The following is a 27,975-nucleotide window of genomic DNA, read 5'->3' as shown; positions in this document are numbered from 1 at the left end:
GAAAATGCATTTGGCATTATTTCTTTAAATAGCTCCCTCTTCTCTACTGGGGGGATTATTATTTTTAAAACTCAATTTGAGGTTCACAGTGACATTGGGTGCTTTTGAGACTTATAATCACAGGTGTATTAGACTTTCTTCCATTTCCTCTGTGTCAGTATTATTTTTTCATGTTTTCCTTTTCATTGACCCTTTGTATATATCTCAAATGTTTATTCTAAACTTCCTAATTTTCTCTTAGAGTAACATGTTTAGTCAATCCTCCAAATGCATTTAATAATTATTACATTTTTTATTTCTATAAGTTCTATTTGTTCTTTTTCAAATCTGTTTGTTTCTGGTAATATCAAGCATTGCTTAGAGATTTAATTATTTTAAATATATTAAAAGCAATAAATAATCATAAGGTAATCCCAATAGTTGTTGTATGTTTTAATTTTTTTGCATTATCTAAAATCTGTCTCTCTCTTTTTCTGCATCCGACATACAGACACTCACAGACACCCACACAGACACATACCTGCCTGTCTGTATACTACATTATGCTGGTTATTACTGATGATAGCTTGGTTTTCATTCAGGCTGTGAATTTAACTGTGAGCTACCATTTCCCTTGGAATTTTCATGTGTGGGAAGTCAGTTTTGAAGCTGACCTCTTTCAGTGAGGATTTGCATTTGTTTTTTCAGGTCGACCTTAGTTTAAATTCTCTAGATCAGGACTCAGAGACTGCAAGTAGCATAAATCCCGACATGCAAACCGGAGAGCAGGCTAGGTTGTGGTCACGGATTCTCGGGGAAGAATTTTATTTTTATCTTTACCCACAAGGGTCTAGACAGTTATGTTTGCTTGATGTACCTTTCCAAATGAAAGAGTTTATTTCTACTTTACTTAATCTTCTGTGCAAGGTTTTCCTGTTAGTGTCCAATTATCAGAGTGGAAGCACAAAGTCTTTTGGCTTCAGGCAAAAACTGTCAAGGTAAAAATAATCTTTGGTACTCACTCATTTCCCTGAGTTCATACAGGACATTTAATCCACCATAAAGGTGGAAATAGGTATCTTGAATGTTGATTTAAGAATTATAAGTGCATAGAAAACTGCATCAATCTCTAAATTTTACTGTGAGGTTTTGCAGGTCATGTTTCATATAGCTGAGTTTCTTATGGTATGCATTTTACCCTTGCAACCAGAGAAGACAAATCTAGTAAATAAAGTATTTTTGTTCTTTAGAAATGCATTACTTATTAAAATAATGTATAAATACTCAAAGGTTATTTATATTAAATATGACTGCAATATCCTGATTAGAGTAATGTGTCCATGTATCATTTTCTTTCTGAAGGCTTTTTCATAGTATATGCAGATATATATGTTTGGATATTTTTTGTTTTGATGGAACTCACAGTCTATAAGTGGATGACCATGCAGTTACCTAAGTACAGTATAATCCCGAAAGATTGATAGTGCTTAGAGGAAAGATCAATTTAATCTGCCTGTAGGAGTCAAGGAACTCTTGAGAGTGGTCTGGACATTTGTCCTTCAACAGACATTCTCCCAAGTGAATTAATTTGGGATGATGAATATAATGGTTCTGGCTTGGAGACCAAACCTTGTCAAGGCATGACAGTATGATACATGTTATAGAACTATAAGTTCACTATTAATACAATGTACAACTTGTTAGTGTGGACAGTAAGGGTAGAGTGAAAAGTGGAGTAAACCGTTAAACAAAGGTTATTGAGGTTATGTTTTCTTAGTCATTTTCAGTTGTCAAGACTGAGTAGGCTTCTGAATTTTTCAGTAATAAATGTGATGGCTTTGTGTTCTACGAGTAAGCAAAACTAGCGTTAGTAATATGCATTTAGTGGAAGTGAGCTTTAGTAGACTCTGGCAGTTTATGTTAGATTTTGTTGCCGCAAAATGAGTTCAGGTCAGAAAGGTAACAAGTAATGGCTGATATTAAGATGGCAAGGAGTGTTATACACTTTGAAAATTAGAAAGTGTGTGCCCAATCTGAGGATATTCAAATTTGGTATTTTAAAAGCAATCATTGTTGGTTGAATAAAACTAGATCCTTTATTGCAGTCCAAGATTTGAGTAAGAATGTGTTTGGTATTTCTAAGACCAAATTTAATGATTATATATATGCATTATGATTTATTATTCTGCTTTTTTTATTATCAGATAACTATGATTGTTGTTGTTTTTGTTGTTTTTCCTAAGCAGGCAATTACAATGCCTTTTACCGATACTCTAAGTTCTGGGACACAGTTCAAAACATAAATGAAAACAAACATTGGCTGTTTAATTTATAAATGTGAACCACTAATGATAATTAAAGAGATTTAATAAGAGATTTGAACTAGGATATCTATGGGCAGATGTGTCACATTTACTAATTGTCCATTAGTGTGGCTTCTTAGAAGATTGGCAAAGTAAACTTTCTACCACAGGTAAAGGTTCCAGTGAACCTAAAACCTTATCACACAATAATGTAGATTTTCTTGGTTTTCATTATGTTAATGGGATATTTTCTGAGGGAAATCAATTATCTGATTTTCAAAAGGCTAAGATATGAGAGATGATTAATATTTAGTCTTGATTTATTGATGAAAATTTGTGGGGATATCAAGTCGAAAAAAGTTTTGATATTCTTTGAAGAAATTAGGTCAAAGTTTGCAGAGTAACTAAAACTCCAGCATTGATTGGCAATGAGCATTTCATTATGTTTTCAGTAAAAGCAAACGAAAAAGGAAGAATATTTTACCACAAAATACAACATAAATACACATTATTTTTCATTTTAATCTTCCAAAAGGAAATATTGATATACTATAGTAAAAAATTAGTTTTTTTATTCAAATGACTTAAGTAAAAAGGCAAAAATAATAATAGTAATGTATATAGAAGAAAAAAAATGAAACACTTGCTCTCTATCAGCTATATAATTAGCAGCAGGCTGGCCTCTGTCCGTTTGGGTGGAGATGATCCCAATTACTTTTTTACTAGTCATGAAAAGGATAAAATTTGGATTTTGTCAAATTTGCATGTGACAATGAGTCATAGATTTGTATTTCTTGGAGGATATTGTGCCATCTCTGAAAAAATGTTATTTTCTTTTTAGTGAGAAATAATACCTTTAGGTATTTATGAAGTTCAGTGTGATGTTTTAACATATTTACATTGTGGGAGAAGAAGACAGCGAAGGGGGAGATGTGCTGTCTTATTTACAACCAGGATGCTATAGATATTTTTAGTTTTTCCTTTTTAATTGATACATAATATTTGTACATATTTGTGGAGTACAATGTAATAACTCAATACATGTATGCAAGGTGTAATGATCAAATCAGGGTGTTTAGAATTTCCATCTCTGCCAACATTTTCATATTTTTAGGCTGGGAACTTTCGACTCTTCTATTATTTTAAAGAATGCTAAGGATTCTTGATCAGTACCGTGTTTTTCACCAGATTTTTTCTTTGCTGTAGTGGGGATTGAACCCAGGAGAATTCTATTTCTGGACTACATCCCCAGCCCTCACACCCAACTTTTAAAAATATGTTTTATTTTGATAAAATATCTTAGTGGCTGAGGCTGTCCTCAAACTTGCAATCCTCTTGCCTGAGACTTCTGAATTTCTAGGATTACAGGAGTGTGTCACTGTACCTGAGATTTTTTTTTTCCAATCAATTTTTTAAGCTACAGATAAAGTTTTTCTAATTTTTGTGTTTATAATGAAATCCAAGCTCCTAAGTCTGGTGTTTACAGGTTGGATTATAATATTTTTTTATATTTATCCTTCAAATCCTAAACTTTGGATGTTGCTCTAGAAATATCTTCCCCATTACAAACTGCTATATATTGTGGTTATCTGAAAACGAGGTTACTTTGGTCTTTTCTTGGCTGGAGTTCGGAGTTTGATTTCCATATATTGAACCAGCCTTGCATCCCAGGGATGAATCCTACTTGATCATGGTGTATAATTTTTTTGATATGTTTTTGAATCCGATTCGCCAGAATTTTATTGAGGATTTTTGCATCTAGGTTCATTAGAGAAATTGGTCTGTAGTTTTCTTTCTTTGAAGTGTCTTTGTCTGGTTTAGGAATCAGGGTGATGTTGGCCTCGTAGAATGTATTTGGAAGTTCTCCCTCTTTTTCTATTTCCTGAAATAACTTGAAAAGTATTGGTGTTAGTTCCTCTTTAAAGGTTTTGTAAAATTCTGCTGTATACCCATCCGGTCCTGGGCTTTTCTTAGTTGGTAGTCTTTTGATGGTTTCTTCTATTTCCTCTATTGTTATTGGTCTGTTTAGGTTGTCTATATCTTCCTGACTCAATCTGGGCAGATCATATGACTTAAGAAATTTATCAATGCCTTCACTATCTTCTATTTTATTGGAGTATAAGGATTCAAAGTAATTTCTGATTATCTTCTGTATTTCTGAAGTGTCTGTTGTGATATTGCCTTTTTCATCCCGTATGCTAGTAATTTGGGTTCTCTCTCTTCTTCTCTTCATTAGCATGGCTAAGGGTCTGTCAATTTTATTTATTTTTTCAAAGAACCAACTTTTGGTTTTGTCAATTTTTTCAATTGTTTCTTTTGTTTCAATTTCATTAATTTCAGCTCTGATTTTAATTATTTCTTGCCTTCTACTTCTTTTGCTGTTATTTTGCTCTTCTTTTTCTAGGATTTTGAGATGATATATGAGATCGTTTATTTGTTGGTTTTTTCTTTTTTTAAGGAATGCGCTCCAAGCAATGAATTTTCCTCTTAAAACTGCTTTCAATGTGTCCCATAGATTCCGATATGTTGTGTCAGTGTTTTCATTTATCTCTAAGAATTTTTTAATTTCCTCCTTGATGTCTTCTATGACCCATTGATCATTCAGTAACCTATTGTTCATTCTCCACGTGATGCATGATTTTTCCTTCCTTCTTTTATCGTTGATTTTCAGTTTCATTCCATTATGATCAGATAGGATGCATGGTATTATTTCTACTACTTTATATTGTCTAAGAGTTGTCCTGTGACATAATATATGATCTATTTTTGTGAAGGATCCATGTGCTGCTGAGAAAAATGTGTAACTACTTGATGTTGGGTGGTATATTCTATATATGTCAATTAAGTCTAGGTTGTTAATTGTGTTGTTGAGTTCTATAGTTTCCTTATTTAACTTTTGTTTGGAAGATCTGTCCAGTGGTGAGAGAGGTGTGTTGAAGTCTCCCATGATTATTGTATGGTGGTCAATTAGACTCTTGTACTTGAGAAGAGTTTGCTTGATGAACGTAGCTGCACCATTGTTTGGGGCATATATATTTATGATTGTTATGTCTTGTTGGTGTATGGTTCCCTTGAGCAGTATGCAGTGTCCCTCTTTATCCTTTTTGATTAACTTTGGCTTGAAATCTATTTTGTTTGATATGAGTATGGACACTCCTGCTTGTTTCCGCAGTCCATATGAGTGGAATGATTTTTCCCATCCTTTCACCTTCAGTCTATGTATATCTTTTCCTATCAAATGCGTCTCCTGTAGGCAACATATTGTTGGATCTGAAATGTTTGAATGTGGTGAAGTAAGCTCTAGGCTCTTACCTACTATTCCCCTGGAGACTAGGCTTGGGGTCTTGATCAGGCCACGGATCATGGCTATTCTCTCTGTTCAGGCTCTTTCAGCTTACAGGAATGAATTTCTTTTCTTTCCCATCTATTCAACTTTTGCCTAAAATTTTAAGCCCAACGTTAACTTCATAAGCATTTTTTCATCACTGTAGATGCAAATTCTTTTCTAGGATGAATTTAGCTTTTATTCCTTATTTTCATCTTTTATTTATTTTTATTTTTATTTTAAAGAGAGAGTGAGAGAGGAGAGTGAGAGAGAGAGAGTGAGAGAGAGAGAGTGAGAGAGAATTTTTAATATTTATTTTTTTTAGTTCTCGGGGGACACAGCATCTTTGTTGGTATGTGGTGCTGAGGATCGAACACGGGCGGCACGCATGCCAGACAAGCGCGCTACCACTTGAGCCACATCCCCAGCCCCAATTTTTCATCTTTTAGAACCTATCATTTCTTGAGTTATTTTAATTTTGTTTTCATGTGAAATGACTTTAAATCAATTAGATCATAGCCTAGTTTAGTGAAAGACATAACCTTTCTTATGAATAGTAAAACAGTACAATTTTAAGAAAATCCTATTTGGATAGTGATCAGAGTGGTACCGGAATTATAGATTAATGTGAGATAGATTTTTTTCTTTCCCATGACAAAATATTTTTCTCCCCATTTATTGAGTTCATTTTTTAAAACTATTATAAAGTTTAATATTTTTCACTGTGTCTTGCACACACTTTATTTGTCCCTTAGGTGCCACATTGTGTTCAAAGCTATTATTGACAAAAGTATAATTTTTATTTAAAAATATTAAAATAAAAATTAACACTTTATTTTTATAGAGATGTTAGGAATTTTCAAGTATTGAGAGTATAGTCAGCAAACTTGCTGAACTATTAAATCTACAGTTGTGTGGATTTTCTTAGTATAAAATCTTTCTGTAAATAATCCTTTTTCCTTTTTAACACTTCGTACTTTTTATTTTGTTTGTACGACATTCTCATCTCTCTTGTTCAGACCACAGCACACCATGCACAGAGACAGTGGAAACTGTTTCCTAGGTAAATACAAATTAAACCACTTAGTGGCTCTGCTGCATATACATCAAAACCAGTTAATGCGTTCATGATGATAAATCATTGGCAAGATGTTGGTGGAAGTGAAAATTATTACAATTGCTACACAGGATTAATGGATCAATATTTACTGAAGGGAAGGGGTACATAGCCTGTGAATTAATAGCTGTTTCTAGGGATTTATCCTTGAAATACATTAGGCATTTGCAGAAGCCTGGTAATCATTTTGCTCATCAAAAGATGTGTCATTTATATCCATTTATAAAGTCGCATGAAACTATCATATAAATTCTATCTCTTTTTTTTGTGGGCATATCTATAAGTTAAAAATCCCTGCATAGGAAAGAAAATACGTCTATTACAAGATAGTGATTATCTCTGGTGAGAAAGGAAAAACCAGTGAGACAGCAAGACTTTAGCTATAGCTCTAATGTGTTATTTCTTAAACAAACTACACCACCACAACCAAAGACTTGAAAGAAATATAATACAATATTATTATACATTAATTTTGGATGGGCCCTTAAGTGTTCCTTATACTCTATTAGGTATTTTCCTATATTCTTGAAATATTTCACATTTAAGTCCCATCCCCCACAAAAGTCCTTAGAACACATATATTGTACTGTTTACCAGAAAATGTAATGGCTTTAGGTGCTTATTTCTGTGGAAGGGATCCAGAGCTTTTACTAAGCAAGACAGCCCAACCCCTGCAGCTTGAGAATGAGAAGATTGAGGTGGGCAGGCATATGGTGTGGTTCTGGATTTGCAATTGGATTGCAGCTAAAGGCTTTAGCTTTCTGGTTCAGTAATTTTTCCACTACAAACACATTGAAGATCGGAACTTTTCAATGGATTTGCATGAATTCTGTGGTGGACTTTTGTAAGTAGCCTTTCCCTTGACTCTCTCATCCGTAGTAGTGTAGGCTTAATGGGACTGGAGTTGGCAAGGAGCTGTGGGCACAGTTTTAGAAAATAGAGAGACACTGCTTGCTGGATCTTGGTGATGTGGTGTTTATGTTGAAAGGAGGAGGCCATTCACCAGGGACATTTTGCAATTGAAACACCAGCTGGACTTTGAGGGTCCAAAGAAGTCTATAAAGTATTTACAGGGCTTAAGTATTTATGAAATAGTCTATGTAAGAGTAAGGACAGGTTAAATTGGTGAGGGAACTGTGGAGTGTCTTCTCAGTGTGTTGTAAAAATAAGTTTTGCAATTATAGTAGCCCTAATTCTTCACAGTCACCACTGTCTAATAAATTAACAAATAAAATACTAATGTACTGGTGGGACAATATTTTACCCATTTACTGAATCTATCTGCTTTATCACAACAATGCAAATGCAGGATGATTGCTACTGTGTTGCATTTTAAAGATATTTAATGATATTATCTATGTCTTTCAATAATTTGTATTTCAGAATATTTAATGCCCCATAGATACTCCTGACACACTCATTTAAAAAGAAGATGATAATTTTTTTAAATACATCATGGTTAACTCTCATCAAGCAATATACTTGATGAATCTGTCTTCGTACAATAAAATTTATGTTCTGCTTTTCTTCCCTTTCAGAGACAAGTGAAACTATTATGATTACTAATGCAGTGTCAGTCATATAAAGTGAGTATTCACCAGGAATTGCAATGTTTTCTTAGGCAATCTTTACTCCCACACAATGATTCTTTACCTTCTGCATGTCATTTTTATTATCAGATGAAGAGTATGCCTCTATGCATTTTAAAAATATTGCTGACACTTAAATTAGTTTTATATGTCTGGTTAAAACTCCCATCAAAACATACCATACATAATAATAGTTTTTGAGCTTACAGAAGATTTTGTGGAAAGGTTCTGCTATTATTTTTGCCGATGGAAACAAAAATCAAGGTGAAAAATAGATGGAGTTATTGGATGCTTTTGTTAAAAAGATGAAATCATGAAGAACAAATGTGAGTACCAAGGACCAGATGGCAGTGAGGAATTCCAGGTCAGAAGATCAGGCACTTCTATTAAAATCTTTTTCCTCACGTGAAGTTCAAGGAGAGCTTAGGATCAAGGACAGGGTCTGTTACTCCAAGAACAGGAATGTAGGGCTCAAGTTTGAAAATAAGAAGTCAGTCTCCAGAAGCAGCAGGTAGCTACAACCACATCCAGATCAGTGACCAAACCTCGTGTTTCCCTGTCACTTGCCCTAGCTGAGGGAGAAAGTGCTACTGCATGGAAGTTCTTGATGGCAGATTGTCTTCAGAGAGGGTGGCAGCAGCAGATATGAGGGTCTGTTCACAGAGTGGATTTTCAGAGGCAAAAAAAAAAAAAATTCTGTGTCTGGCTGGGCACTAGAGTATAAGGTGTGAGACATAAGAGCAGGAGAACAGATCAAGGACAAGTCACTTGAGTCGCAACAAATTACTTGGAGGTCACCTAGACCCATTCCTTCACTTTATAGATGAGGGAGCTGAAGTCTATGGAGGCTTTAATTGTACAAGAAGTTGCTTGACTCTTTTGGAATTAGATCTTGGTTCTGCTGACCTCCAGGATAATAGTCTTTTAATATCACCATTTCTGTTGGCCTCTGAGGCTGACCCATCATGAAGCACTTTGTACAAGCTCTCAGATTCCAGAATTAGGGAGGGGCCAAAAGTTATTAATTGGGGTTAAAGTACTATAGCTTTTAAAGTAAAATGAGTGCAATGGTTATTTTAGTATCTAAACACTTTTTCTGCTCTGTGCTCCCTTCCTTTAAACTTGTGACTGTCCTAAAGTGTTACTGGGTGACTTCTCTGCTTGACTGGTCATAAAAGACAGACCAGCCTCTATGTGGTTGTTTTGGGATGTTTGCCTTTTGAATTCAGCTACTATGCCAGGAGGAAGTCCAAGCAGTCCTTGAAGGGGCTCACAAGGAGAGGGTGAAGGACCCTAGCCAATCCTTGGCTGACTCCCGCTGACAGTCTGAACTGATTTTCAACTGTGAGTGGACCATCATGAAAGTGGATTCTCATGTCCACTCAAACCTCCAGCAGCTGATGCCACATGGAGCAGAAAGACCTGTTTCTCTCCAAACTGAAGTCCGTGAGCAAAATAAATGACTGTTGTTTTAAGTCACCAAGTTTAGGATGTGAATTGTCATGTTAGAGAGTGCTTATTAAGTGGTAGTTGATCAGTGAGAGCATATATTCAGGGCTTTATATGTTGTGTAGTATACAGGTTTTGTTGTACTAAATAGTTTAACAACAACAACAAAAATACCATTTACACATTTGGCACTTTCTGGGATTACAGTTGACTTACTAGCTTTTTGTTTCACTCTGACGTCAGATTGTCATCTTAGGTTCAAGTCTTTTTTTTTTTTTTTTTTTCTTGAGAGAGAGAGAGAGAGAATTTTTTAAATATTTTATTTTTTATTTTTTGGTGGACACAACATCTTTATTTTTTTTATTTTTACGTGGTGTTGTGGATCGAGCCCAGTGCCCCGTGCATGCCAGGCAAGCGTGTTACCGCTTGAGCCACAACCCCAGCCCAGGTTCAAGTCTTTGATCTGCTATTTATGGTGAGATTTTAAAACAAGATCTTTAAGCTACAGTTTCCTCATCTACAACATAGGGGCCAAAACTCCTTTATAGGATTTTTTGATGGAGGTTGTACAGGATGTTCATTAAAAAGTTAGGTACTCAGCTTCTAGAGTGTGACCCGGAATTTGAATTCAGGCATCCACAGTGCAACTGCATAGCCTTAAGCAAGTTACTCAACTTTTCTAAAACTGAATTTTCTCCAACTGGATATTTTTAAATATGATGTAGGCAAAGGTTTGATAGATGGCTATATATTATGGTTTGCCTTCTCATAACATGCTGGAGAAGCCATGTGGAGAAGAACAGAACTGCTCTGAACATCAGCCCCAGTTTACCATCAGACATGCCAGTGAGACCCTTGTGGACCATCCAAGCCCATTAGATTCACCTGAGGAGTGACCACAAGGGAGACCATTAGAACTTCTCACCTAACCATAGTCCAAATTGTAGAATTCTGAGTTAATATGTGGTTTTTATTCAGACTCCTACATTTTAGGATGGTTTCTTAGGTAGCAATAGATAACATGTATTTTCATTGATGATCCCCTACCATCATCAATCTTGTGAATCATTTAAGGAGGATACTGGGATCTCAGTTTTACCTATGAGGAATCTATAGCTCAAATATGCTTCTAATTTTTCTTTTACTATGGTACTTCATTCATCATCAGGGTTAGAAGAAAAAAAGAGTCTAAAAATTGTAATTTCACAAGATGCTCCAGGAATTCAGAAAAACTTCTAAGTAAAAAAAGTATGACTCATCTTTCCTGAGTCAAATATTATTTTATTTTATAGTTGAAGAGATAGCTTTGACATATGTCTTCTAAGACTTTGATGCAGAAGAGTTATAACAGTCACCACCAGAAAACATACTTAGAGAAAGAGCAGAAAGACAGAGTGTGGGTAATATTTAGGAATATGAAACAGCAGTTATAATTGAAGTAAAGTTATGCAAAAATGGTTTGTGTGAGAAAACTTTGCACTCAAGTGTGAGCTCCTTTTAAAAGAAGAATTCGTATCCTCTCTCCTGGTTGCCACAAAGCTTCCACCTGCAGCAGCTTTCAAGACAGCGTTGCTCACTGGTCTCCCAGCCAGTGAGGAAGAGCTAAAATTTGGGTTCATGTTTTATTCTTTTTCATTTCACTTCCAAGGCATGGCCTTATTATTTTATCTGGGCCAACTTGGATGCTTGAAATGAATGCTTTATTGTGCAGCAGAATGAAGCGAAGTGAGTTGGTTATTTTAATTCTAAAGAGAACAGAGGCAGTCACGTGGATCTCAAAAAAGTAGACAGTAACTAATGTGATTTATCAGGTCCCTGAGGTCTCTAGGACTTCACTGGAGGTGCTTTCTTTGCTTCGATGTTTCCTCAGGTGAGCAGCCTTCTTGAACTGGTATTCCATTTTCTTAAAAGAACAAGCATTTTTGATGTCTTAAAGCCTCTTTTGGATTTCTTGTTCAGAGTCAACTCAATAGAAACAATAACAGCATCTTGTTCTTAAACTTTATTGTGCATTTGATCAACTTGGGAGCCTATTAAAATATAGACTCTTGCTGAGTGTGGTGGCACATACCTGTAATCCCAGGGGCTCAGGAGGCTGAGGCAGGAAGATCGTAAGTTCAAAGCCAGTCTCAGCAACTTAGGCCATAAGCAACTCAGGGAGACGCTGTGTCTAAATAAAAATAACAAAAAAGGGCTGGGGGTTTGGCTCAGTGCTTAAGCACTCCTGGATTCACTTCCCTGTAGATATACACATATAGACTCTTGCTTTCCTGGGGTCTCCAAGAATCTGTTTTTTCTTTCAATATATATTTTACACAAGTAGCCAAGTGGTTCTGAAAGAGGTGGCCTAAATTTATACCTTGTAACCTCCGGCCTATTTATACTGTCATTCTCCTCTTCCACATGGGATTGTTAATTCACATATATGTATAAAAGATATTTTAAGACCAAAGTTAAAGTCAGTGAGAACAATTAGTGGTAGAGTATTTTGTGGGTACAAGATAAATGAATGAGTCTGTTTACAGTGGTCTTTTCACCTTTCCTAAAAGCAAAATACAAATCAAGAAATTCAGACTTGCTATGCTGAAGAAATAAGAAATACTCCAGAGATTTAACTAGTAAGTCAACCTTAGTCCCAGAAAGTGTGAATGTGCAAATGGGAATTTTTTGGCTCAACTATTTCACAGATTTGTCATTCACAGGTTGAAAATTAATTTTGGAAAGAAAATATTACAATTAAACCTGTGTGTATTATTTAAAAAACAGAATTATCAGGAGTCTGTTAATGTCAATACCCCTGATTCAGTCAACCCTAAGGCACACCACGTGTGACAGGTGATTAACGACAGCCCTTCTAAGCAGCCACTATGTTCCCACAGTGGGCTTTCAGTGGTGTTCAGAATCTTGATGAATCAGATTTTTCTCTTTAGGAAACAAACTCAATTCTGTATTTTTTTGGTTGTTGTTTTTGAAATTTTGACTGAAATAAAATGTACACTGCTAGAAAGCACACTTTTATGTATTAAGATCAAATCAGAGGTTTTGGTACTTTGTTCCTTCTAAGTCTGAAGTCTCTAGAATATGTGATGGTGATTAATATTTGTTGGAAGTGTGAAATAAGGAAGGGAATTTAATTTGACTTTATGTCTTATTTATATCCTTTTTTGGTCTCAGATGTCATATTGACTCTAAAGTTTTCCTCACTCAGACATATGGATGATCTGTTTTGAAATATTTAATCATTAAGATCCACATAAATACAGTTATTTGAGAGAAAATATTTACTACTCCTATTATTAATGGATGTGATTATGCCATCAAGTTTCTTCCATCCTGTTTTTTCATAACATACAGCATAATTTCATAACTAACATAATTAATCCATTTCTTCTTTGGTTTGACAAAGAATTTTATTATAAAAGATATATTACAGGTAGACTTATAAAAAGTCTTTATATGTACATATATATATACACACACACATACATACACATATATATTAGTTAAAATATATGTATCAGTACATTATATGAAATCTTCTAAGGGATATTTGCAGAGTATTATGCAAAAAGATTTGAAGATGAAATCCTTGAGGAATTGGTTTTCATAAGCAACACAAAAAAATCACTGACAGAGATTTAAAAGAAACAATTAAGTGGGAGACAGTGAGTGATGCAGTTGTTTGAGAGCCAAAGAGAAGGGGGAAAAAAAGAAGCCCTAAAACTAATTTAGCAAGTGTTGATCACGTGACCTCAGCAAAGCAATTTTCAGGAGAACCTACTTGTAAGTTGGCTGAAGAAAGGTTAGGAGAGGAGAAATTGGAAGATTTGCTACAGTGGCTGTATTTACAGGTTTGATGGATAAGGAAAGAGGAGATAAAGTCAGGGTGCCTGGAAATGCTCTGGTGGGAGCATTCAGAATAAAGCAAAGACTGCTTAATTGTAAAGAATGGGAGGGACCTGGGTTTAACTGTAAGCTGCAGAGAAGGTGAGATTGGACAGAAAGGTTGAATATGTAGAAGAAAGAAAACTAATAGATGGAGTGGAGTCCAGATGATATGAGAGACTTTGCATTGTGTGTTTAAATTGAAGGATTAATTTTAACTGGAAGGGCACCTTTGCTCTGAAATTAGAGAAAAGGAGTAGAGGGTAAGTGTGATGTACAGGAAGAAATACTCTTAACTCTTCTTCAATAGATTACAAACCTGTCAAAAAAAAGAGAGCACCTTAAATTAGAGGATGGTCATGTTCAGGGTTCATATAAGGTGACAAATATACCACACGATTGGTGACTGGAGATGGAACTTATAATGAAACTATTATTCTAAAGAGCTAAGAGAACCATTGATCTGAAGGAATAAGTGGGCAGAGAATTACATCCATTGCTATAGTCACCAGTTCTGTAAGGTGTGAAGGAGAGAGAGGAGGCCATTAGTCAGAGAACTAATATAGAATGCTCTTACATTTCTCTGAGTTTCATAATAAAATTTCATTAGAAGGTCTGCAATGACAGAACTGTTATTATAACATAAATATTGTATACTGATTTATAAAATCCCTCTTGGACTAAAAACATTTATTTTCAAAAGTAGAGTTTGGATATAGGCATTTATTTAACTGTTTCTCTTATTTTATCTAGAAAGAACTTAAGGGCAATATTTAAAAAGTTGTCTATTGAGTCTTCATGTAGGAATGTTTAAATCTGTGATTGACATAACACAGAACAGCCCTATAACAAACAGGGACACATTACTTTAACTACCATCATTATCACATCCACACACAGCTGTGAATACATAATGGTCAGGGATTCAGAAGTGGGTTTTTTTCTTTTTTTTTTTTCTTACACTTTTTGCCAGAAACAAACACCTGGAATGTTGCCTAATGAACTAAGCTATTTTCCATCTGTTTTGTCCTGAACTGATTTCCATTTGCTGTGTAACTGTGGATAAGGATTGTGAAGGGAACAGGAATTTGTACCCTAAGTCATAAGAATCAATAAAATCTTGGCTTAGTGACTTGGGCTATATAACATTTGAGAGTATAAATAGGAAAATATTTCGTATTTATTTAGAGTAAAATCTTATCATATTGGTCATAAATGAATTTACTAAAAGTCATTCTTTTTTATGAATGTAATTATAATCATTTAAAACCTGGTTAATTAAACTAACTAGGGAGAGCTCTAGCTTGAATTAGAATTCTGGAACATTTAAAGCAAATATGATTTTTTTTTACTTGCAAATGTACATTGCATTGCATATTATGCTAAAACTGTTTTTAAGAGTAGGCTTTAGCAGTATGGGGATTCCTTGGAAAGCTGGGTATGGAACCACCATTTGACCCAGCTAATTCTTCTTCTCGGTCTATACCCAGAGGACTTAAAAAAAGCATACTACAGGGACACAGCCACATCAATTTGTTTATAGCAGCACAATTCACAATAGCTAGACTGTGGAGCCAACCTAGATGCCCTTTAATGGATCTGAAGGAATAAGTGGGCAGAGAATTACATCCATTGATGGATAAAAAAATGTGGCATTTATACACAATGGAATATTACTCAGCAATAAAAAATAACAAGATCATGGCATTTGCAGAGAAATGGATGGCATTAGAGCAGATTATGCTAAGTGAAGTTAGCCAATCCCAAAAAACAAATGCCGAATGTCTTCTCTGATGTAAGGGGGGTGACTCAAAATGGGGTAGGGAGGAAGAGCATGAGAAGAAGATTACCTCTAGATGGGGAAGAGAGGTGGGAGGGAAAGGAAGGGAGAAAGGGAATTGTATAGAATATGGAAGGAGACCTCATCGTTATACAGAATACATGTATGAAGATGTGAGAAAAAAAAAAGAATTGTGTCACCTTAGATTGGGTAGAAAGAAGTGATGGGAAGGGAGGGGAGGAGAAGGGGGAAAGGAAGGACAGTAGAATGAAATAGACATTATTACTGCTGTGTGTATATACGTGACTACATGACCAAAGTGATTCTGCAACCTGTACGCTCAGAATAATGAGAAATTATATCCCATTTGATTCAAATGTATGATATGTCAAGGTCATTGTACTGTCATGTGTAACTCATTAAAACAAATTTAAAAAAAGAGTAGGTTTTAGGAAACCTTATTATACATATAATTATATAATTATCTGTGAATAGATGTTTCTAGAAGGGCTGATAACAACTGCTTTAAAAAAGTTTCAAATCTTATTGCTTTGCAGAATGTAAAATTTGATTCATCTATGAAAAGAGAATAATAGAATAATAATGTTCTCTTTCCCTTGGTAGATCTGTAGATGTTGGGGCCAGTAACATTACTATAAAAATTAGTGGTACGTAAAAACATCTTCCAACACTTAGACATTTAAGCACTTCCAAGTCATAACAAAAACTGCCATGCCTATTTTTCTGTGATCCCAACATCACATTAAAAGGAACAATTTATGTTCAGTTGAACCATATTATTCTCGTTTTGGTGAATCCAGACATACCTTCTGTGCTGCAAAGAATTCTGTGTGTCTCCATATTATTCATCGGCCTTCATGGTGTGAGTAGAAAATGCAACATAATTATATCTTTGGAGTATGAAATTACTTTATTAGGCATGCATTCACTTAATATCATCATAGGCAGTTCATTATGCTTTAATTTTAACTATACAAATTTAAATGGATAATGACTGGCCTGTGAAGTGATTCTAACAACGGCCCAGGTACATTTTAATCACCTTCAGAGACAATAATAGGCAGACTACTTTTAATTTGTGTGACATGGTTCAGGTTTTTATACATATTGCATATCATTATACACTTTTGAGGAATACAAGATATCTTTTAATCAACACCCTCTGATAGGCACTATGACATCTTATTCCACCAATGATCACTTTTGCTTATTGCCACTATTTTGTTTGAAGCAAGAACCTTGTCTATTTCATTACTCCATTGCTATGGTATAGTTTCTTGCATAGGTAAGTGTTGTATAATACTTATTTGATGAATTAAATCTTTGTCTTATCCAAAAATTAAAATATTTTTAAGTTCATCTAGAAGCAGAACCAGAATCCATTTCTTTTATTTTGTGTCTTATGTACTTCCTTTCTCTGTGGACAATTTCCCCCACTGTCTAACTTTCAAAGAGTGCCTTCAATGCTAACTAAATTTACAGGTGGACCTTGGTAACTGGTCTTTAATTGATGAAAAACTCTTATAAAGAAAGAAGAGGTATTTAGTTAGTCATCTCAACTGAAGGAAAACTAAAGGAAGGTATCGAATTCTACATTAGAAATGTGAATGGTTGTACGAGGAAGGTTTTCCTGCAAGTCTTAGGGTAAGTTTTAGAGTTGGTTTTAAGGGATTCTTGTAAATTTTCAACTCCTGGAAATCACTAGAAATTCAGTGGATGTTTACCTGCCCTGACTGATGGGGAAGTAATGCCACTGCGCCTCTATGAGTTTACAGATCACCCATACAAACGCTACTCAGTCATTATCAAGTACTCAGTTAACATATTTTTCAGTTACACATTTCTCAATTTGTACTTTATCTAGTAGTCAGATCTTCAAGATATTTTCAAATATAAAAGATTTCTGTTGAATAAAAATCTTTTCCTTATCTATAAAATGTGTCTGGATTGCTTGATTTGAAATTGTTAGCTCTTATACAGTCTTTTTTTTTTTGCATTTCATTATTTATTTAGATGTTTAAGCTCTTGCACTAAGTTTTTACAAGCTGTTGAACACTGACAAATTATTTATCCCACAGAACTATAACCACATATTCCCAGAGAGTATAAACATATGGTTGAACTAACATTAATACACATCACCATTTTATCAATTATGTAATAAAACAAAATTATCAAGTATCCAAATATTAAGTTACACAGCTCAAAAGGCAGATAAAATATTAGATAACTGCTCAATTCGTCAGCAGAAACTCACTTTTTTTTTCCAAGAGGTTGGGAATAAAAGAAAAAAAATCACACTTCAAACAAACAAACAAACAACAACAACAAAAAAAGAGTTGGTAAACAACTTCTGATAATTATGAAAAAAATTTCAAGAATTTTAGAAATTTTATAATTAAGAAGTGTTTTAGCTATAATAACAGAGCATCTCTACCTTTTAAAAAATATTTACTAAATTAAAGAGCATATATTCTACAGGTTCTGCACTAGACAAAGGCAACCTTTTACTAAAAATATTTAAGAGCCCCCTCCCCTTCTTTTCTTCAGGACTGCCCTCTTAAGTTGCACCTCAAGGTGCAAACATTAAATTAACTGTAAGGGTTTTTTTTTTTTTTTTTTTTTTTTTTTTTTTTTGGTCTGGAGACTTAAAAACATGTGCTTCTGTAAAAACTTAGCTTTTCAAAATGGTGGTTTCCCATAACAGCAAAAAATCAGACTTATAGAAAGATATTAAATAATTGCTGTAAGACTTGGTAAAAATTAAACAAACAAACCAAATCCAAAACAAACAAAACAAAAAAACCCCAATTGGTAAAAGTAAATCTGATGTATGAATGTGGGAGATGTAAATATAAAATGAGCAGGCAAATAATCATATAGGCCCTATAATGTTTGAAATGACTGAAGGGATAAATCACATAAGGTCTAGAGTGTTCTTAGTTCCTGGAATTTTGGTTTTGTATGATACTAAAAATATATAAGTATTGTGCTGGGTATTTTGGCACCTACCTAATATTTTTAAGTTTCTTATGTAAGATTCGGGCATGGAAATGGATTTAAAGATATTAACTCAGTACCCTGTGATTTCAGGGGAAAAAAAAAGTCAACTGTTACAAACGATAAGCACATTTTAAATTGTGAACAGCAAGAATCTTTTGCTAAGTGTCTGAACAAGTTGATCATAACCCAAACATAGAGATTGAAATTCTGTCAAGATTGTGGCCTGGTCAAACTGCTTTCTAATACTCCTACGGAAGCTTCATCAGACTTATTCACCACACCAACATGCTGTCTGATATGTACTACAAGTTAGGTACTGTCTTAAGTTCCACTTCTAAGGCAATAGCATCAGGTGCCCGAGTTTTATTGAATGTAACAGTTGTTTCTATGACCATTGGAGTCCAAAGCGTAGCCGCATGTTAGGACAATACTTCTCCAAATACAAAAGTTGCTTGCTGTTAAAAGTTCCACACCGCTTTTGTCTTATGAATTGTACAGCATCTTTATATTACATTCCTCCCTCAACTCAATGCCAGGGCAACAAGCACTGGAGCTTTCCCAAGGCCTGTAACACAATGAACAACAATACAACAACCAGGTTCTTCGCGATACTTAATTTTTACAAGATTTAACCAGTTATGGACAATTTCGTTGGATGGTGGTGCACCATCATCAAAAGGCCAATCAGGAACACGGATGCCTTCTTTCTCCACAAGAGTAGTGTCACAGGTTGCTTCACAAGGTTGCTTTGGTTGGATTATGTGTAATAAGAAATCTCATGTTCTTGTACATAACTTCCACAGAAGCAGGGTGGTTCATTCGAGCCACGTTAATTTAGTTAAAAAACACTCAATAGGGTTATAAAAGAATTTAAAAACCTGAATACAGAAATGATGCAAAGTAACTGAAGTTTACTTCAGTATACTCCACTTGATATTCTCAGTGCTTCGGGTATGAAGTTGGGAGTAATGGGAAATGAAGTGAGCCTCCTAACAAGAAGCAGCAATTCTTTAATCCAGTAATACTGAGGCAATAGAAAGGAAGTGCACTGAGGTTTACCCCATCCAGGTCAGAACTCTTGTAAAATGCTCAGTGGATTTTCAATTCAATAGGTCTGTGTCCAGGTTAACCACTCTTATGGGGGCCTCTTGGTGGAGTAGTAATCAATTTCAAATTTCTACAGTTCACTTGTCTGCAAAGAGGTCATGCTATGTCTGTAATCTCCACTGCCCTTCAGAAACTGCATAAATGTGTGACCAAGAACACAACAGAACTGAGGAATATGTTTACTCATTGAAGATTGTGGCCTAATCAATCCCAAAGCGGTGGCAATGCAGGTGGCAGCAGGCGCACCTCTTATATAGTCTTTAAAAAAGAAAATATTAATTTAATAAGTGTTATTACTGAAAATAAATCTAAATCTACTTCTTTTCTTAATGGATAAAGTCAGGAAGTCATTTATAACTTTGAAGAAAATGCTTGTTTTGTTAGGTAGTTGAAGAACTTGGAAGAATAAAAGCTAGTAAAATAGAAAAACAAAAATTTCACTCTTGGATATTATGAATGCAGTGCTACTGAAATTCTCATTATTTGTTTAAAAGGTCATGATTTGTGGATGGATGTCTCCATGGGCTTTAGACATGTTGAAAAATCTTTAAAGGAGCTTTGCAACAAGAAATGAATGGTTGATAAGTCAGGAAAAGGTTTTTGTACTCTGGTTTCAGTATAATTTGAACGCACTTCCCTTTGATAAGAGACAAAAGTATAGATCAGGATCAGGAAGCTAATTCTGAAGCAGGTCTTAACTTACAGTGAAATCTTGCAGTTTGAGGTATTATTCATCCTCTATCATATAGTCTTTATTTTATTTTTATCCAGAATTTCAGTGAAAATGTAGTTTTCCCACTAACAAGAGGGGAAAAGAAGGGCTTATTTTAAAATTCTATGTTAACTTTTGTGTAAGTATCTACTCAAGTAAAAGTCACTTTTTAATTTTTTTTCTTCAAAGATGTTAACATTCTCTGCAAGCATCCTGACTCTTCTGCCTGAACTTCACAAAGGGACTCAAGAGAGATGAAAGAAGTAGATCTGCACTAGTTTCAAGGAAGATTTTTGATGGATCCAGAATTAAATTGTGCTTCAGTTCAAACAGGAGAGCCAACAACTGGGCAATTATTATGACACGAAAGTTACATGTGGATGATGACTTAGATAAGTTTAGAAGGAATGAAAAATCAATGGATTGCCAAATTTTAACTTCTTTCTATTGTGTAAATGTAGGATTACCAAATAAAATATAGTGGCTGTGAATGTCAAAGATAAATATTTTGGGATCATAATATGTTTAGTTGGATGTCATATAGCCACCTTACCTTACCCTAATGTGATATATTTAGTTTCTTTCTCCATAAAAATTCCTCTTCTTTATGCTTTTCTTACTGTTATGCTTGAAAAAATCATCATCTATATTCTTAAGCTACAAAATCCAGCATCATCGACAACTCCTTCATGTTGTTTTTCAAATTCAGTGGAATACCCAGCAGAGTGAAGCTCTTTCTAGAGTTGTTTTTAAATGCAGTTCTTCACCATTTCAATAATTTTCCTCCTGTTTCTGCCTCTCATCATTTTCTTTTTAAATTATCTTTCATTGCTACATGGTGATTTTTAAAATTATGTAGTTATATAATTTAATTTAATAATTACATAAGTATTATATAAATTATATAATTATGTAAAATAATAATTATAATCTATAGTTACATAAAGTTATATAAATAAATTGTGTAGTTTAATTTAGTTACAGTTATATAATTAATTATGTCCCTTTCTTAAAAAAAAAAACTAAAGCTAAAAAATATAGTAGACATAATTCCTTGAATGGTGTTTATGATTTCTGCCTTACAAATTTCATTTTCCAAACCCATTTTCACTTTTTTTTTCTTTTGTGGTGTTAAGAATTGAGCCCATTTAAATGTTATGGGGATTCCTCAGAAAACTTGGAATGGAACCACCATTTGACCTAACCATCTCATTCCTCAGTTTATACCCCAAAGAGTTAAAATCAGCATACTAGAGTGACACAGCCACGTGAATGTTTATAGTAGCTCAACTCACAACATCTATACTATGGAATCAACTTAGGTGTCCTTTAGCAGATGAATGTATAATGAAAATGTATTATATATATACAAAGGAATATTACTCAGCCTTAAAGAAGAATGAAATGATGACATTTGCCAGTATGGATGGAGCTGATAATAAGCCAATTACAAAAAACCAAAGGCCAAATGTTTTCTCTGATATTCAGATACTAATTCACAATAAGGGATAGGGCTAGGGAAGAATAGACTTACTTTAGATTAGGTAGACGGGAGTGAAGGGAGGGGAAGTGGTATGGTGGTAAGGACAGCAGAATGAATCAGACATTATTACCCCGTACATAAGTGACTACATCACATACAATTAGAAGAATGATAAATTGTATACCATTTATGTATGATTTGCCAAAAGTGCATTTTACTGTCATTTAGAACTAACTAGAACAAATTGTATACCATTTATGTATGATTTGCCAAAAGTGCATTTTACTGTCATTTAGAACTAACTAGAACAAATAAAAGATAAATTTAAAATGTGAATATCCCCAAATTTATTAAAGAAATTGAATTTAGACTTAAAATCTTCTTGCCAAGAAAATCTCTGGCCTAGATGCCTTCACTGATAGATTCTAGCAAACAATTTTCAAAGAAATAATAACATTCTTCAAAAACTTACAAAAAGCAGAAGTGGAAATGCTTCTTAACTCATTGTATGGTTTTATTGTGATTTGAAATCAGAGCTCTTACAAGATATGAAAACTACAAATCAATATCACTTATGAACATAGACTTGAAAATAACTATTACATATTAGCAAATAGAATTTAACAATATATAAAAAGCATAATATATATTGATCATTGGGTTTAATTCTAGAAATACAAATTAGATTTGTTTAGCATGGAAACCAATGTAATTGACGGATTCATTGTATTAACAAAGTAACAAAGGAAAACAATGTAATATTCACAGAGTAAGCCAGAGAGGAGAAAGAAAGGGAGGAAGAAAAGAAGAAAAGAAAAGAAAAGAAGTAAGGAAGGGAGGGAGGGAAGGAGAGAGGGAGGGAGGGAATTATGACTCTATAATACAAGTTCCTAACAAGCTAGGGTGAGTGAAAAAACCCTAACATCACTCTCAATGGTAAAAAATCTGAATGCTTTCCCCTCAGATGGGTAACAGTTCCCTTTGACCACTTCAATATTTTATCTTGGAGGAAGGCTGGCCTGGTTCAGTTAATTGTAGGGGAATTATCCGGCCATCTGACTCAGCCACTGCCGGAGACTGGTATGGAGTTCCCATAGTGCCATGTTTTAATTTTTTTTTTTTTTTTTGCCAGTCTTCTCCCTAAAAGAATGTATTACATTGAATGATAGAAAAGATCTTCATTTGTCTTTTTTTTGTCTTTATTTGTCTCTCCAAGCATCTTTCCACCTTCCTTTTTCTTATATTTTCTTATATTCTAGAAGGTCTATAATGGGCTACATTTTTTTGTATCCCAGCAGAATTCTGCAGTTGGAAAAAGTGCCAGGAGACCAGGGGTGTCTGTACTGACTCCTCTGTCTTCTTCCTCACTGGATCTTAAATTGGCAATGGCTATCGTCCTTGAACAAAGGCTGCATCTCAAGAGCTACAGCTCTCCTTGGTGACTGTCACCCTCATTTGTCTCATAGGCCTAGGGATGGTATTCACTTTCCACCATGAATGCTCCTTGGTTATTTACCATCACTCATTGGTTTCCTTAATCTTCTTCATACATCTATGAAAAACACCTCATTTCTTTACTAAATGATCCTCACTAATCAATGTTTGAATGGGCCATCTAACTTATACAGAGATAAATTAGAATGTCATCTAGTTGATATGCAGAGAGACTAAATTCAATTTCAAATACATCTGAGCCATGTTGGTTTTGCTATTTTTCATGTGAAAATATGATGGAAGAATGAAGATGTAAGTAAATATATTAATTCCATGAAACTTTTCCCAACTTGCTAGCCAACAGAGTTTCTGGAGTCAGTTCCTTCTTATAGTTGTGTTTTTCCCCCTGTTCTCTCTACCTATTGTTTGTTGTTATACTGTTGAGCCAACATATAGTTTCTTCACTTAGTTTATGTCTGTTATCTTTTTACATATAGAATGATTACTGACTTGGTCTTCATGGTCCAAGTGATACATGGACCATGGACTTAATGGTTCAGTGGTAAATGTGCAATATAGTTGTGCTTTCAGGAGAAAATTTAAAACATTTTTACTTTTTTGCATTTAGTTTGTAGTATATAGTCTATTTCTAATTATGTTCAAGTTGAACTTTACTGAATCAATGTGTTTCCTCAATACTTCTCTAAATATGATGAAAAACATTGTTCATTGGGTTAAATTTTTTTCTTTATATTTTATCAGACTGTGAGAATGCATATTTTAAAGAAAATAGTGTATAATCAATCATAACCACTCCAACATAAACACTAGAAATATCACTTCTCGCATTCATCTAGGAGAGCTAGCAATTTATTATAGATGAATTTAAAAAATGCTAATTTAAGTAAACCTTCCCATGTATCTTGAGTGGACCTGAGGGGAGTACACACACACACACACACACACACACACACACACACCTGCACACACAGGGTTTTTTAAAAATTGACTTACATAAGAACAACGTCTTCCCAATATTATTCTAAGGGTTATTGGTGGGGCCCAGATGCATATTAAATCCAGTGCTTACATATCTTTATTTTACTTGTTTTTACAATCTCATTATTGTTTATCACTCATTGTAGTACCCAAAATAGAAATCATATAGATTGAATTTTTTTTGTAATCAGAATATGATTATTAAATCCTATGAATATTTTCCAAGCATCAATCATTAGTATTTAATACAGTTGCATATGATATAAATTCTACATTCTAAATAAGTAAATTCAAAAATTACATTGAATTTCATAAAATCTGAAAGTGAATTTCCATTTTATGCATATGAGAACACTCATATGAAATAGAACTGCTGAACAATAGAAATTGCATCTGTAGTCTGGATTTAAGAATTTAGTATCATGCTAAGATACCTGTAATTTCAGAATCCTTAACCCAACTGTATATAATAAACTTACATTAAAACCTTTGGTTACAAGTAGCTAATTATCAAAAGAACTAATAATAGACTAGAGAAGAGGGTTAGGGGGAGGGCAGAAAGGACAGGAGTGGGGAAATACTGATGATTGTAATGAGAAAACTATGTTGTGTGGGTTTATGAATATTTCTAAGTAAACCCCACTATTTTATACAAATATAATGCACTAAAAATAAAAAGAACTATTACATTTTTGGTTTCTGGATAAAAATGAGGTACATAATACATTTAGTAAAATCGGTAGTCAATCTTTCTAGTAACTACCTTTCTTTAGTAACCAAGAATTCATAGTAATTTTGCTGGAAAATTCCAAGCAAACTCACTTAAGAATTAATCAACCTGAGGACACACAAGTCAATTTGAGAGACAATTATTGAGAAAGGAATGAAAGCAATGCTCAGCAACCAGAAGATCGAGGGGATGTACACTAGTGGGGGAGCTGTCCTGAAATTCATGTTACATTTTCTCATGTGTTTGGTGAAATAATTTCATTGGACTTAATGAATCTATTTTAAAACATACTAATGTATCACTTTGTGAAGAATTATTAGTTGTGTAATATTTTTATACTACACTGAGAATTTACATTCCTGATATAATTTAATTCTCTTAGCATCTCAGAAAAAGGGCATAGAAAAAGCGAGGGAAGGAGGTAGTGCTGGAACCCAGGGTTCATTTCAAAATGCAATGTTGCCAACAACAACTATCTGATTCACTTCCACATAAGGTTATTTTTTTCCTATAACCACAGCCCCTGGCATTCATTAATTTTGTTTTATTCCAATTTTATATAATTTTTATATTAAAAATTGTGAGCTATACAAAGCAGTTTTAGAGTAAACATCCACACATCCATAACTTCAATTCTACCATTCACATTATATCATACTTTGTCTGTCACGTGTCTATTTAACCTTTTTAATCCATCAATCTACTTATTTTTAATACATTTCAAAGTACATTTCAGATAAAAGTACCATCCAGTTAAATACATCAACAAATGCAATATTAAATAGAAATAATTAATATTTGTTTTTTGTTTATCACATATTTATATATGAAGCACTGTGCTAACTAAGCACCTTGCTTGTGGTAGTTGGTGCTTACTTAGCAATTCCCCCAAAAAATATATGAAGAAGATATGCTTTTGTTAATTTAGTTTTGCCAATGAAAATGCAGAGCCTTAAAGTGGAGGTATGACTTTCCTGAAGTTATAGTCAGCTATAAAGTTTAAGAAACCTGTGTAAGAGGAGTAATCTTTCTGAGATCATGTCTCTGGGATGGGGCTGATATTTGAACCCAGAAAGTCTGATTTCAGAGACGCGGCTTCTGTATAAATTTTCTGTTGCTTCTGTAATCCATTGTCACGATCTTAGTGGCTAAAATAATATCCACTTACTACCTCATAGTTTCATGGGTCAGAAGTCTATACAGAGATTGGCTATAGAAAGATTGGAATCTTTGTTCGAGTTCTCCCAGGATCAAAATTAAAGTGTCACCTCAAAGATAGATAGTTGAGCTCTATCTTTGGGGAAGAATCACCTCCAGGCTCACTGAGATATTAGTTGAATTCATTCCTTGTTTTGCAGAACAGAGTTCCCCTTGTGTTTTATTGTCTGCTGCTTAAGAGAGTACTGTTTCTGCACCTAGAGTCTGTCTGACTCCCCTTTCAGGGAGTCTAATTCCAGCAATGATAGCATAAATTATTCTTTCAGGCTTTGAACTCTCTAACTTTTCTTTCTGGCCGTCTCTGCCTTTAGCTAAAGTTTTCTGCTTTTAAGAGCTCATAAGATCAGATTGGATCTATCCATATAATCCAAGATAATCTCCCTGTTTTAAGCCCTATAACCTTAATTACATTTGCAGAATACCTTTTACCAAGGAAGGGAATATGTAAGGTTATAAGTCCGGAGATGTTATTTGGGGAACATTTCTACCCACTGCAACCACAACTATGTACTACTGCTTTAAGTAGTCCTTTAGCATTAAAAAAAGTATTTCTGATAATCCAACGATTTTTAAAAGCATACTTTTGCTAATAATAGCATGAATAAAGTATACTTTGGGAAAATATATAATAAATTATGATTAAGTTCATCTTTTTTATTTCTGGGAAAAAATTTGAATGCCCCCAATTATATCAAGATATCAATAAATCTGTAGTCCTCTTTCCTGTAAAATGTTTCCTTCTTCATGCAATGAGTCATTTTGTATTTATTTGAGGCGATTTAGCTGACTTTTTCTGTCATGTATGATAATTTGTAATTATATAGTCTTGCTCATTTTGGTGGATAATACATAAAGTGCCATAACTGCTCCCAGGCCTTAAGCCTTTTCTCCACATATGTTTATTCTAGTTATGTCCTGAAGGGTATTTTATATGATCACATTGGAGCATCCAAATAGCAGTAATTCAGGAGGCATAACAGATGGGACTGATTTGTCTGTGAATGGCAGATGTTGGTCATTCAGTATTGCCAGTGAGCTGATGTGAGCTAAAGGAAAGATTAAATCTGCTCTTCCTTATCTTGTTTTTCTTCCTAATTTTACTATATTCAGCATATACACTGGTTTTTACTATGAGGAGATCCTTCATATGATAAGACAATGCTTTATGATTCAAAAAGTAAAGATACCCAGCTGAGATGAAAAGACTTTGTCCTTTACAAATATGGATCACATGCTTTAAACATCCAAACCAGTGAAAATGAATTAATTCTTAACCACATTCCTACACAAGATTCTTTTTGATGTGTCCCTCACTTTCTATATTATAATATTTTCTGTAACTACATTAAGAGTATAACTTAGATATCATTCATCTTTATAATCCTTCCATTTCCTAATGCTGGTGTGAGCACAAAGTAGGAAGTTTTTTTAAAAATCATTTTTTTTGAGGATTCACAGAATGATGAGATTCACTGTGGTGTATTCATATGTGTACATAGGGAAGTTGTGACAGATTCATTCCACTGTCTTTCCTTTTTGATTATTTAGTTTCATCATTCACTCATTTATTTTACAGAGTTATTGTTGATCTTTGTTGTGTTAGTCGAGGTTAGATCCTGCAGTGAGATAGATAAACAGAAATAATTCTCAAAAGTTCATGGACTAGTTGAAAAGAACAATAAGTGAATGCACGATTGATATATAGTTATATGGCTGCCATTGAGAGTATTAAAGAAACATAGAGGAGATCGACATAATTGAGGCTTATGACTTGAAAGAAATATGTATGTAGTGCCTCTTCATAAAGTCATATCAACTAAGACTCAAAATGTGTTGTGATT

General features: G+C 34.1%; 1 protein-coding gene and 1 pseudogene across 12 annotated transcripts in view; one reads left to right on the top strand and one right to left on the bottom strand.

The window, feature by feature from the left end:
* Positions 1 to 27,975, top strand: part of KCNC2 (potassium voltage-gated channel subfamily C member 2) — a gene marked incomplete at both ends in the record, with an annotated part of 194,272 nt that overhangs the window by 59,659 nt on the left and 106,638 nt on the right. The window lies entirely within an intron of this gene.
* Positions 18,815 to 19,270, bottom strand: LOC308658371 (protein tyrosine phosphatase type IVA 1-like; annotated as a pseudogene). Its single transcript has 2 exons — positions 19,000 to 19,270; positions 18,815 to 18,926 (listed from the first exon to the last, which is right to left on the bottom strand). The product of its transcript is annotated as a protein tyrosine phosphatase type IVA 1-like (transcript).

Source organism: Spermophilus citellus (genome assembly GCF_964194105.1).
Source record: "Spermophilus citellus genome assembly, chromosome: 10".
Lineage (NCBI taxonomy): Eukaryota > Metazoa > Chordata > Mammalia > Rodentia > Sciuridae > Spermophilus > Spermophilus citellus.
The sequence above is the reverse complement of the archived record's forward strand: the minus strand, read 5'-3'. Positions and strand labels throughout refer to the sequence as shown.